General features: G+C 44.7%; 1 long non-coding RNA gene across 1 annotated transcript; it reads right to left on the bottom strand.

The window, feature by feature from the left end:
• Positions 1-515: 515 nt before the first annotated feature.
• LOC129337044 (uncharacterized) lies at positions 516-5,579 on the bottom strand. The gene is made up of 2 exons (XR_008597766.1): positions 5,399-5,579; positions 516-782 (listed from the first exon to the last, which is right to left on the bottom strand). It is a non-coding gene; the product is annotated as an uncharacterized LOC129337044 (long non-coding RNA).
• Between the last annotated feature and the right edge of the window lie 5,029 nt (positions 5,580-10,608).

Raw genomic sequence — 10,608 nt, 5'->3', positions numbered from 1 at the left:
CAGAGGAAACAGCAGGAAGCAAATGTATCACAAACACTTATCATTAAAGGAGAAAAATATGGACAAACACCACTTTGGGTGTTAGATCTCAGAGGGTGCATGTAGAGACCCTTTATAAAGCAACAATGTGAATGCAGTGAGCTCTGGTCTTGCTGAGCAGAACAAATGGGTGGGGTATGGTTAATATAGAGGAGTTGATGCAGAAGTGTTACTAGAAGATGAGTAAAATTGCCTACTGAGCAAAGGATTTTCCTAGCTGATTTTCCTACAATTGAAAAATCTCTCATAAAAAATGTCTCTAAAAGTTTAAATGTTGAAGGTCAGGGTGGCTGCCTGCTCCCCTGCAAGAGTGTTACCATCCCCAGCTCCTACCACAGACACCTACTAGATCAGAATGAGAGTTAAAAGAATCTCTTCAATGAACTACCACCAACACCATCTATTTAGGTACGTAACTGAGTGAGATGCCTCCTGAGAACTGTCAGAGAAATAAAGCACAACAAAAACATGCGATGTGATGGGCGCAAAAGTGATTTTTTATTGCAATGAGCATGAGGAAAGCTTGATATCAATTCATCTGGTTAAACAGGTGATGTCTTTGCTCTGAAGTCACAGGCTGCTGATCTTGATTTGTTCCCTTAAAAAGGATTGTTACTAGTAAGCTTGACAGCAGAGAAGACCAGGCAAACACTGTCCAACAGACTTCTCATTCGGATGGCAGCAGGGTCGGCAGTTGCCCCCAACAGATTTGCACACAATAGGACTTCTTGATTCAATGGGCTCTAGATAAATAAGAAAAAATGAGAAATAGTCTTTCCTTAGAAAGTTTCATCCTCAGGCATGTTCAGAAATAATTTCAACAGCGATCATAGGAGCTGCATAGAGTATACTCTCCTTAGATTTGTACAAGGTCAACCCACTTAGAGAAATTTGCCACCCTCACTTTACTCAGTTCATATGGTTCATGAGTGCTAACACCCACTCCCTTGGATAGCCTTAAATGTAAGTGTTGGGCTACTTCATTTACTTGCTGTCCAAACCTGTGTAGAACTACTGCAATATAAACCCATTGAAATCTCTGGATTTAGACTGGAGTGAGTCTCTTTAGAATTGGAGTAGTAATTTCTTGAAACTTGCATAGATGTCACCTTGTCTGGTTGGTGTAGTGGTTAAGAGTGGTGGGACTCTAATCTGGAGAACCGGGTTTGTTTCTCCACTCCTCCACTTGAAGCCAATTGGTTGACCTTAGGTCAGTCACAGCTCTCTGGAGCTCTCTCAGCTCCACCCACCTCACAGGGTGATTGTTGTGGGGATAATAATAGCATACTTTGTAAAACGCTTTGAGTGCAAGTTAAGTTGTCCTGAAGGGCGGTATTATAACTAATGTTGTTGTTGTTGTTTCTGGTTTTGCTGAGGCCCTCTTGTGTGGCCTTGTGGAGTCATTGACCATCAACTGCCCTCACTGACCACCAGTAGCCTTAGTCCTGTAGTATGCCATGAGGAAATAAAAGGAACCCACACTACAATCAAAACACCATGCAAAGTCACACATGCAACAAACTGAGACAAGTTTAAAATGAATATTGACAATACGGAAATACCTAAAGAACTGCATACTTTGTGAATGTTTGTGTGGGATATGCTGGAAAAAGAGGGTAGTACATTTAGGTAAGAATGTTCAGAATGTAACCAATCAATCATAGTCCAATACAAGCACACTCTGTTGGATTACTCTCAGAAGGGTAACTAAATGGAATGATGTTACCCCCACCCCTACTTTTGGTAACGAACCAAACAGGCCACATCTGAATGGTATTTTTGGTAGTGCTCTGATGTTTTCCATGCTCTCTGTTTTAAGTTTCTATTTCCACATGTTGTTTAAGTTTCCATTTTCCAGGGACAGTGACAGGGAAAGGGGCAGTGTAGGAAGTGACTTGAGAAATGTTTATTAGAGATAGAAGACACACACTCAAACACACATACACATATTTATAAAATTAATAACCACTTTTCTGCTCAATCAGTGCTAATCAAAGAGGCTAACATTTAAATAAAACATTATTAAAACATATAATAAAAACAATTAAAACCAAACTAAAACAACATTAAAAGCACATAATACAGTAATTAAAATGTAGGCTAGGAAGGAAGGATTGCTGAGAAAATGTCAGAGAAAAACAAAAAAAAGTCTTCACCTACTGACAGAAGATGGGAACAGAAAGGGCAGGAAAGTCTCTCTAGTGAGAGAGTTCTAGAGTAGACATGGGCACAACAGCAAAAAGAACCCAAACAGGCTGTTCGGTGTTTGTTCCCGATGATGAACACTAACAGATGAACGGGACCGAACATGTCCCGTTATCGAACGTGTTCGGTGTTGGGAGTTCGTCAGTGCCAGAGTGGCTTCCTTAGCACTTAGAGAGCCCTTGTTCACAGGGAATGTGCAGCAGGCTCTTCTCCAGCCACCACCCAAGTTTGGTCAAGATTGCAGTATGGATCTCGGAGTTATACATTCCCAAATTTGACGCCCCCATGAAACTTCCAATCAACAGAAATGGAGCCACCCTCCCCAGTTCACTTGTGCCCCATGCGGTGGTCCTGAAGGTGTGCTGCCCCCCCTCTCAGGGACAGGGGATCTGGCCACTCACCAGCGGCACCCCCCATGTGCCCGCCTTCCAGGCCTGTGGGTGGGAGGAAAATTATCCACTTACGCAGCAAGGTGGGTGAAGACTGCGGCTGCCGGGCCTGGTGGGCTTGGGGAGGCGTTGGTGTGTTGCCTCCCCTCAGGGGATGGGGGGTCTGGCCGCTCACAGGTGGCACCCCCCATTTGCCCACCCACCAGGCCTCTGGGTCGGAGGTGGACAAAGCATCCACTTATGCAGCAAGGTGGGTAAAAACTGTGCCTGCCGGGCCTGGTGGGCTTGGAGAGTCATTGGCATGCCACCTCCCCTCAAGGAGAGGGGGGGTCTGAACACTCATGGGCGACACCCCCCATGTGCCCGCCCACCAGGCCTCAGGGTCAGAGGCAGACAAAGCATCTGCTTGTACAGTAAGGTGAGTGAAGACTGCGGCCGCTGGGCCTGGTGGGCTCGGGGAGGCAGGGGGGGCTGGCCATTTGCCTGTGGCACCCCCCATGTGCCTGTCCACCAGGCCTCCAGGTTGGAGGCAGACAAAACATCTGCTTGTGCAGCAAGGTGAAGATTGCGGCCGCCAGGCCTGGCAGGCTCAGGGAGGTGTTGTTGTGCTGTCTTCACTCAGGAAGCAAGGGGTCTGGCCACTTGCCGGTGGTACCCCCCATGTGCCCACCTACCACGTCTCTGGGTCGGAGGTGGACAAAGCCTCCGCTTGTGCAGCAAGGTGGTTCATGACTGCAGCCACCGGGTGGTCAGGGAGAGGAGAACCCAGGGGTTCCAGATGCGGTGATGAGCTGCACCTGGAAGTTCCTGCGAGGGGTACGGGAAGATCCCGATTCAGTGGCTGCAGGCATCACCCACCTCCCTGCCATCATGGAAATGAGGGGGCAGGGAGGTGCAAGTGTTGGGGAAGGGACTCATGGCTGTACATGAGAGGGAGAGGAGGAAAGAGAACATGAAGTGGTCAGGGTGGGAGAGGGGGACCAAGGCGTTTTGGGCGCAGCAACAAGCTGCACCTGGAAGATCCTGCGAGGGGGACGGGAAGACCTCGAATCATCAGCTGCCGGGATCACCCACCTCCCTGCCATCACGGAAAGGAGGGGACGGGGTGGTGCAAGTGGTGGGGGACTAGTGGCAGTACCTAGGAGGGAGAGGTATGGACCGGGAAACTGGAAAGCTCCCAAGTGAGAGGTAGTTGGGAGCAGTCGGAGTGGTCCCAGAGAGGGACAGGAAGAAATAGGGCAGTGGCAGCAGCTGCCACCGCCCACCTTCCTGCCTTTGTAGAAAGGACAGGAGTCGCGGCCCAGGGCACATTCCCCCCCGGCTCAAAGGGGTCCAGTCAGTCCCATTGATAGGGGAGCCACCATGCTGTGCAACCAACTGTATCCCTATACGGTACAATTGGCTGTGTGATCACAACCGAGCTGTCCCTCCGCTCCCACCAGCGTCACCCTCAGGGCAAGGTGACCCTCCTACTGATCCCTGCTCAGAAGATCTGGTCGCCCCCTTACTCCCCCCAATGGATGTTTTGCAGGGCAAGGACAGAGACCACAGGCTTGGGTGGCCCAAACTGCGACCGGCTAAATGGCAGATTTCATCATCAAGACTATGCTATGCATAGCATCCATGTCATTCTCTGGGTCTTAAGAAACATTTGTACTCATTCAGGCGATCCCACAGCCCCTGAGGAAGTCTTGATGATGAAATTTGCTGTTTAGCCGGTCGCAGTTTGGGCTGTTCTCTGTTGGATCCTTGATGTTACATCCTGAGTGATACCTGAAAAGAAAAAAAAAATATTGGTTACAAACTTACCATTTTGTTTACATCTGGAGTGTCCACCTTGTTCCTAAAAAAGCATTGGAATAGAGCACTGAGTCCCTTGTTTGAATTAGACTAAGAGACTTTGGACTTTTGGATGTATTATGAATATTATGAATGCACTGAGAGACTTTGAACTTTTGGATGTATTATGAATACTAGGAATGCACTTGTTGTATATTTGCACATGTATTGAGGATGATATGATATGATAATTCTGTTGAATCTCATGCCTTAATATATAGATATATTTTTCCACTTCCTGGGTTAGTTTCAGTTATGGATGATCCTGGATGGGCCAGAATGGAGAGAACTTCTGAATTTTTAGTCTAATTTAAGTATTCTTTGCAAATTAGAGTTTGCCACCTCGGCATGGCCAGAGGCTCTTTGGCAGAGAGGTAGACAGTAGAGGAATACCTTGACTAGCTGTACCATCTTGCTGAGATTTTTTTCCTTTCCTGTTCAGGTACCTATGAAGCTGGCATGTGGCCAGAGACATGAGCCCCTGGGTGTGACTTGAAGGGAAAGAGCCAAAGGGCCTATTGGCTCACAACAACCCAGACCTTCAAAGCAGGCAGCATATCAATCCAGGCCCACCCAAACAAGTCTGCTGCTGTGCTACTGTTTTGTTGTTTAATGGCTTATGTGTTTAACTTTGTCTTCTTCTGTTTTGGCTGCTTTTGGTCCCTTCATGGAGGAAATTCGGGTACAAATAAATAAAATAATAACCAAACAAATAAACAGAAGATACAGCCCTTGTATGCCTATATGAAACTGCCTTATTAATTACTCTGGCTGGTTGCCTTTTAAGTGGTGACCCTAGGGACCGAACCTGAAACCTTTGGTATATGAGCACATGATCTCCCATTTAGCCACAGCCTTGTCTCACAACCTTCCATCACACAATCATATACGTTGTGTAGAAGGACTCCATTAAAGCTTTAACTCACCCTGCTGCTCTTTAGCATCTGCTTCAGCCTGAAGTCCAAGGCCAGAAGCTAGAGATGGCTTGGCTCTGACCTGGAAAACCAAGAAAGCAACAGCAAAAAGCAGGACAAAGGTCTTCATGATAGAAAAGTGTCTGGTAGCTGAAGGTCACCGAAAAGAAAATGGCTAACGATTAGAATAACAGGAAGAGTTCTGAAGGATGAAGCAGCGAAGTCTCTGTATTTATACAGAACTGTGTGGTAAATAATTAGTAAGAAACCAACAGAGATGCTGTCAAGGATGTATTTATGATACTGAGGCAAACAACCGTGGAATAGCTCACATCCGGGGTGGCCCCTTTTTGTACTTTTTCTTCTATATTTGCTTACTTTCTTATACACTTACACTCCCTTGGCATCCGGATGGAAGAATTATTTCCTGCTAATTTATCAAATGTTTGAATTATTATTGAGTTTAAGAAAAGGAAAGGAGAAAAAAGTGTCTATTTTAGTAGTTTTTTATGACAGTAAGGATAAGAGTGGAAGCAAAGTACATTGCTGTATTAGGCATAGAAGAGCCCAAACAAATACAGAGATAAGAAAATAAATAAGAGTCCATCTTCATATCCACCCGCTGGTGTAGACCTCAGGGACTTTGGTTTCAGTGGTGACTTGTGGAGTCACCACTTTGCCTCTTAAATGAGAAAGTGATAAAGATATAAACATTTATAGAGTTACAAAATTCATTCCACGATCATCTTATGAAGTAGATTTTTTCTTCTAAAGCCCACAATTCCACCTCATCAATAGCAGTAACTATGGCAATATAGGAAGGCTGGGACCTTTGACTGATCATGAATGTTGTTATAAAAGGTGGGTTGATCACACAGCCTCCAAGAGAAGAGATCAGTGGCAACAAAATGGAGGCTGAAGATTCATGATAATGCTGGTCACTGGAAGCACACTCAAAATGATATCTTATATGATATGAACTGTTATGTACTGGCAGGGCCAGTGCCACTATTGAGGTGGTGAGGTGGGCACCGCGGGCGCTGGGGCATTGGAGGGGGCGCTGGAGGGGGTGCCAGGGGTGGAGGTGCGTGCCGCAGAGCTGGCGTGCCTGGCCCGCAGCTGCTGCAGCGGGCCAGCCCTGCGCCGCTGCTGCCACACGCCCCTGGCCGGGCGCAGCAGCTCAACTTGACAGCAGTTTTAAGCCTTGCCCTCCCTTGAAATCTTTGGTGGTCCAGTGAGAGGAGTGCAATCCTTTTTCCAGACTGCCCCATGGCAACTATCAGAGAAGCAAGACAGAATAGACTATACAGTGAGTTGGGTTTAAAATGGATTTTTAATGAAAAGAGGGAAAGAGTGGGAGAAGAGTTTGGTGCAAATGAATTTGGGTGGTGAGCACAATGACTTTTGCTTTTAAACCACAGGCTGCTGCCCTCCAAATGGTGCTGTTAGGAGGGTTAGCTTTGTTTGGGCAGCTGTTTCTAGATGAACCTTGCAGCAAAAAATGCCTGGCAAACACTGTCCAATGAGAGTCTCATTCGAAAGGCAGAGGTGTCGGCAGTGGCTCTTCAAACACGTACGCATAATATGGGACCTCTGTATAGCTTGCTCTGCAGAAATAATGGAACATAAGACAAATAGACCATTCCTTGCCTGGGTCTATCCCTAGGCATTCCTAATTGAAATAGCATTCTTAGGTGCTGCATAGACCTCTCTTCAGATTCACCTTGTGGCAGCTTACTGAAAGGATATCTCCAACACTACTTTAAAATTCTGAGAATAATAGTTCAGTCTGCTGCAAGCATAGCCTTCATTTATTTATTTACTTACTTCATTTATACCCCACGTTTCTTCTCAATGAGGACCCAAAGGGGCTTACTGTCGTCTTCCCTTCTCCATTTTATCCTTGTAACAATTCTGTGAGATAGATGAGGGTGAAAGTGTGTGACTGGCCCAAGGTCACCCAGCACTCTTTCATGGAAGCATGGAGATTTTAATGTGTGTCTCACAGATCCTAATCTGAAACTCTGACCACTCTAGCATTATGGCTCTGATTCATTTTGAGTTTTGACTTCTTGAGGCTTCTGTAGACAGCAGCTTCCCATGTTGTTGGTTCCACTGAGAACCTTCTTGTCCAGGACTGATGCATCTTATGGGAGAAGGGGCTTCGGGTCATCAGCCTTTTCCTGTCCTCATTCACCAGTAGTCTTAGTTCTGCACTATGCCATGAGGTAGTAAAAGCAACCAGGACACACAAGAAACCACCCTATAAATTATGAAAGGTGACCACAAAATTGATTGGTTAGAACCAGCTTCCGGCTTGTAAAAAGTGAGCTCATAAAAACTGGAGAAGGGGTCCCCTCTCACCACCAAAACTGTGCTGGAAACTTTAGGACCTACATAGACAAAAACTATGTGTGACAGGGGCTATAGTAGAGAGGGAAATTGGGTGAGACTGAGAAGGACAGCTGGATGGATTCAACCCAGTACATGCACTGAACTGAGCCAAGCTTTAAACAGAATATTGAGACTAATAATAATTTTGGAACTGGGATTTGGGAGCACACTGGAAAGAAAGGATAGGATTTTTTTTAGTTGCTTTTCTCCCATTGTTTGTTTCTCTCAGTGCCCATTAAGAAGAAATGCATATTTGTCTCTTGTGTAGTACGAAGTCTACATGTGTTCCCTCAGATCTTAATTACCTTCTGTAGCAGGGATATCACTTCATTGCAGAATACAAAGCTTAGTTGTACCTGAAAAATGTGATACCTTATTTCACCCAGCTACTGCCGTATCTTCCAATATTTCACCGATAAAAATATGCCTTTTTGTGCTTGTAACTAGACATGCGCTACACGAGAGTGGGAAAACCCACCTGGGAAATAACAAATCTAATACTTCCAATATCTATTAAAGTGACCAGTGCTCGCACAATTACTTTCTTTACAGAAAAAAACAGTTCATTAGATTTATACACTTTCAACAAATACATTCCATTAAATGCATACAATTCATACACAAGACATAGTCGATAACCAATGGAACACTCCCCTCCTGTATTTTCAATAGGAATCAGGGTAGTACCTCTGGGACCACAAAAAGGTAAGTAACCAAGGATTCTTGCAAGTTCTCAAAGTAAGTGTCTTTTTTCTTTTTTCTTTTTCCTTTCCTCTTTAGCGTCTCTTTCAAAGATCCTTAGTTTACTCGGTGGAAAGATGGAGATCTGAAAATACAAAGCCTTTCCCGTGGTGCCCTCTTTCTGAAACTTGGGGGGGGGGTCCTTTGGAGAACAGTGAGGACTATGTCCCCTGCAAATTTGGTGGGTATTTGACGTTGGGAAGGTCAGTTTGTCACCCCTTAAAGTAGCTGCCTTCAAACAGGCAGTCCCGTTTTTGCCACTGTGAAGAGAAAATGACAGCAAAGGGATAATGCCTTTCCCAGGGTGCAATCTCTCTGAAACTTGGAGGGGGGGGGGGTCTTCGGAGGACAGTGAGGACTATGTCCCCTGCACATTTGGTGGGTATTGGACATTGGGAAGGTCAGTTTGTAACCCCTCAAAGTAGCTTCCAGCAGAGAGTCCCATTTTTGCCACTGTGAAGAGAAAATGACAACAAAGGAGGAGACCCATGCATCATGCCTTTCCCGGGGTGCAATCTCTCTGAAACTTGGGGGGTCTTTGGAGGACAGTGAGGATATGTCCCCTGCAAAGGTCAGTTTGTGGGGTGTTCAAAGGGCCCTGCCCCTTGCACGTGGCAGGAAAGGGCCCTTTAAACTATCAGCTGGCAGGCAGCAGGGGGGAATTCCCCCTGCCACCTAACAGCTGATAGTTTAAAGAGATCTTTAAAAGGCCACGAACAATGAACAATGAACATGTTTGTGAACAGGGTCATGTTTGTTACTGTTCATTGTTCATTGTGGATGGCAACGAACAACAAACAGCTTGTTTGGGGGTTTTTCCCGTTCATGCCCATGTCTACTTGTAACACTAATGGGCAAGAAGCAAGGTATGCCTTTTACAAACCAGGCCCAAACTTTGGAGGGGTTGGAGATGAGCTTGTATATGACTGGACAGAAGTAATGAACTGGTAGAATTTGTTATTAACCTGCCCACTCCATTTACAGGGCCAGATTAAGACAGGCTGAGTCCCTAAGCTATGTTAAGAGGCCCCACAATGTTATCAAAAATGGTAATTTGGCAATTTTAGCGAATTCTTTTTTGTAGAGAACCCTTTAGAGTTAGCTTGCTTTTACTTCAGGCTTGTATTAACTTCAATTGGACGCTCAAAATTGGTTTGAAGCCTATAACCATCTGAAGCTAAGGAAAAAAAGCGGGTTAACTCTGCGACCAATATAGAACCAACTAATGAGGGAAAAACCCTACTGGAAGTATCGTAGAATTATACAACACTATTACTATGACTACCCAGAATGAGCCTTAAGGCTCATTTCAGCAATTCATCACTGACATGATCTTCCCATCCACAGCCTATACTTCTGGGTAGTCATATTTCTGAGAGGACATCCATATCTAGAAGAAAGAACTGAGGAACGTGATTAGCAAAATAATTTTGAAGATTGCAGTATTTACCTGTTATCTACCTGCTGGACTTCTTCTCCACCAGTTGGACTGTTTACTATGATATTTACTATTATTATGTGCGAATGTATTATAAATTCTAGATAGGTAGGACATCGGATGTAAATCATATAACCATTGTATTTATTGTATTTATTGTTATGGATATTTATTCTATTCATTGTATTTATTACAGTTTTCGGCACTTTTAGCACTTTGCACCTTTAAACATAGATAAAAATATTCAATATTTTGTCAAAATTCTAGTAGTGTTGTATAATTCTGCGATATTTCTGGTAGGGGTTTTCCCTCATTAGCTGGGCCTATAATCATCCAGCAATTACCATAAGTAACAATAATCATAAAGATGTTATGGTCACAGAGTAATGATGTAGTCCTCTCCACTTACATTGCATGTAAGGAAATTACTAGAGACAGAACATGTTAGTCAGCTTTAATTCACCTCTTTCCCCTTGTGGCTGAGCTTGGACTTGGACCAAGAAAGCAAAAGCAAAGAGTGGGACAAAGATATTCATGGTGGAAAGATGCATACCAAAAAAAAAAAAAAGGAAAATGTATGGGTAGCAGGAGTATCTGAAAGCTTAGGTGGCAGGATCTCTGTATTTATGCAGACTTGTGCAGAAAATAG

The sequence above is a fragment of the Eublepharis macularius genome, chromosome 1, assembly GCF_028583425.1.
Source record: "Eublepharis macularius isolate TG4126 chromosome 1, MPM_Emac_v1.0, whole genome shotgun sequence".
Taxonomy (NCBI): Eukaryota; Metazoa; Chordata; class Lepidosauria; order Squamata; family Eublepharidae; genus Eublepharis; species Eublepharis macularius.
Note: the sequence above shows the minus strand (reverse complement) of the source record. Positions and strands in the feature narration are given on the sequence as shown.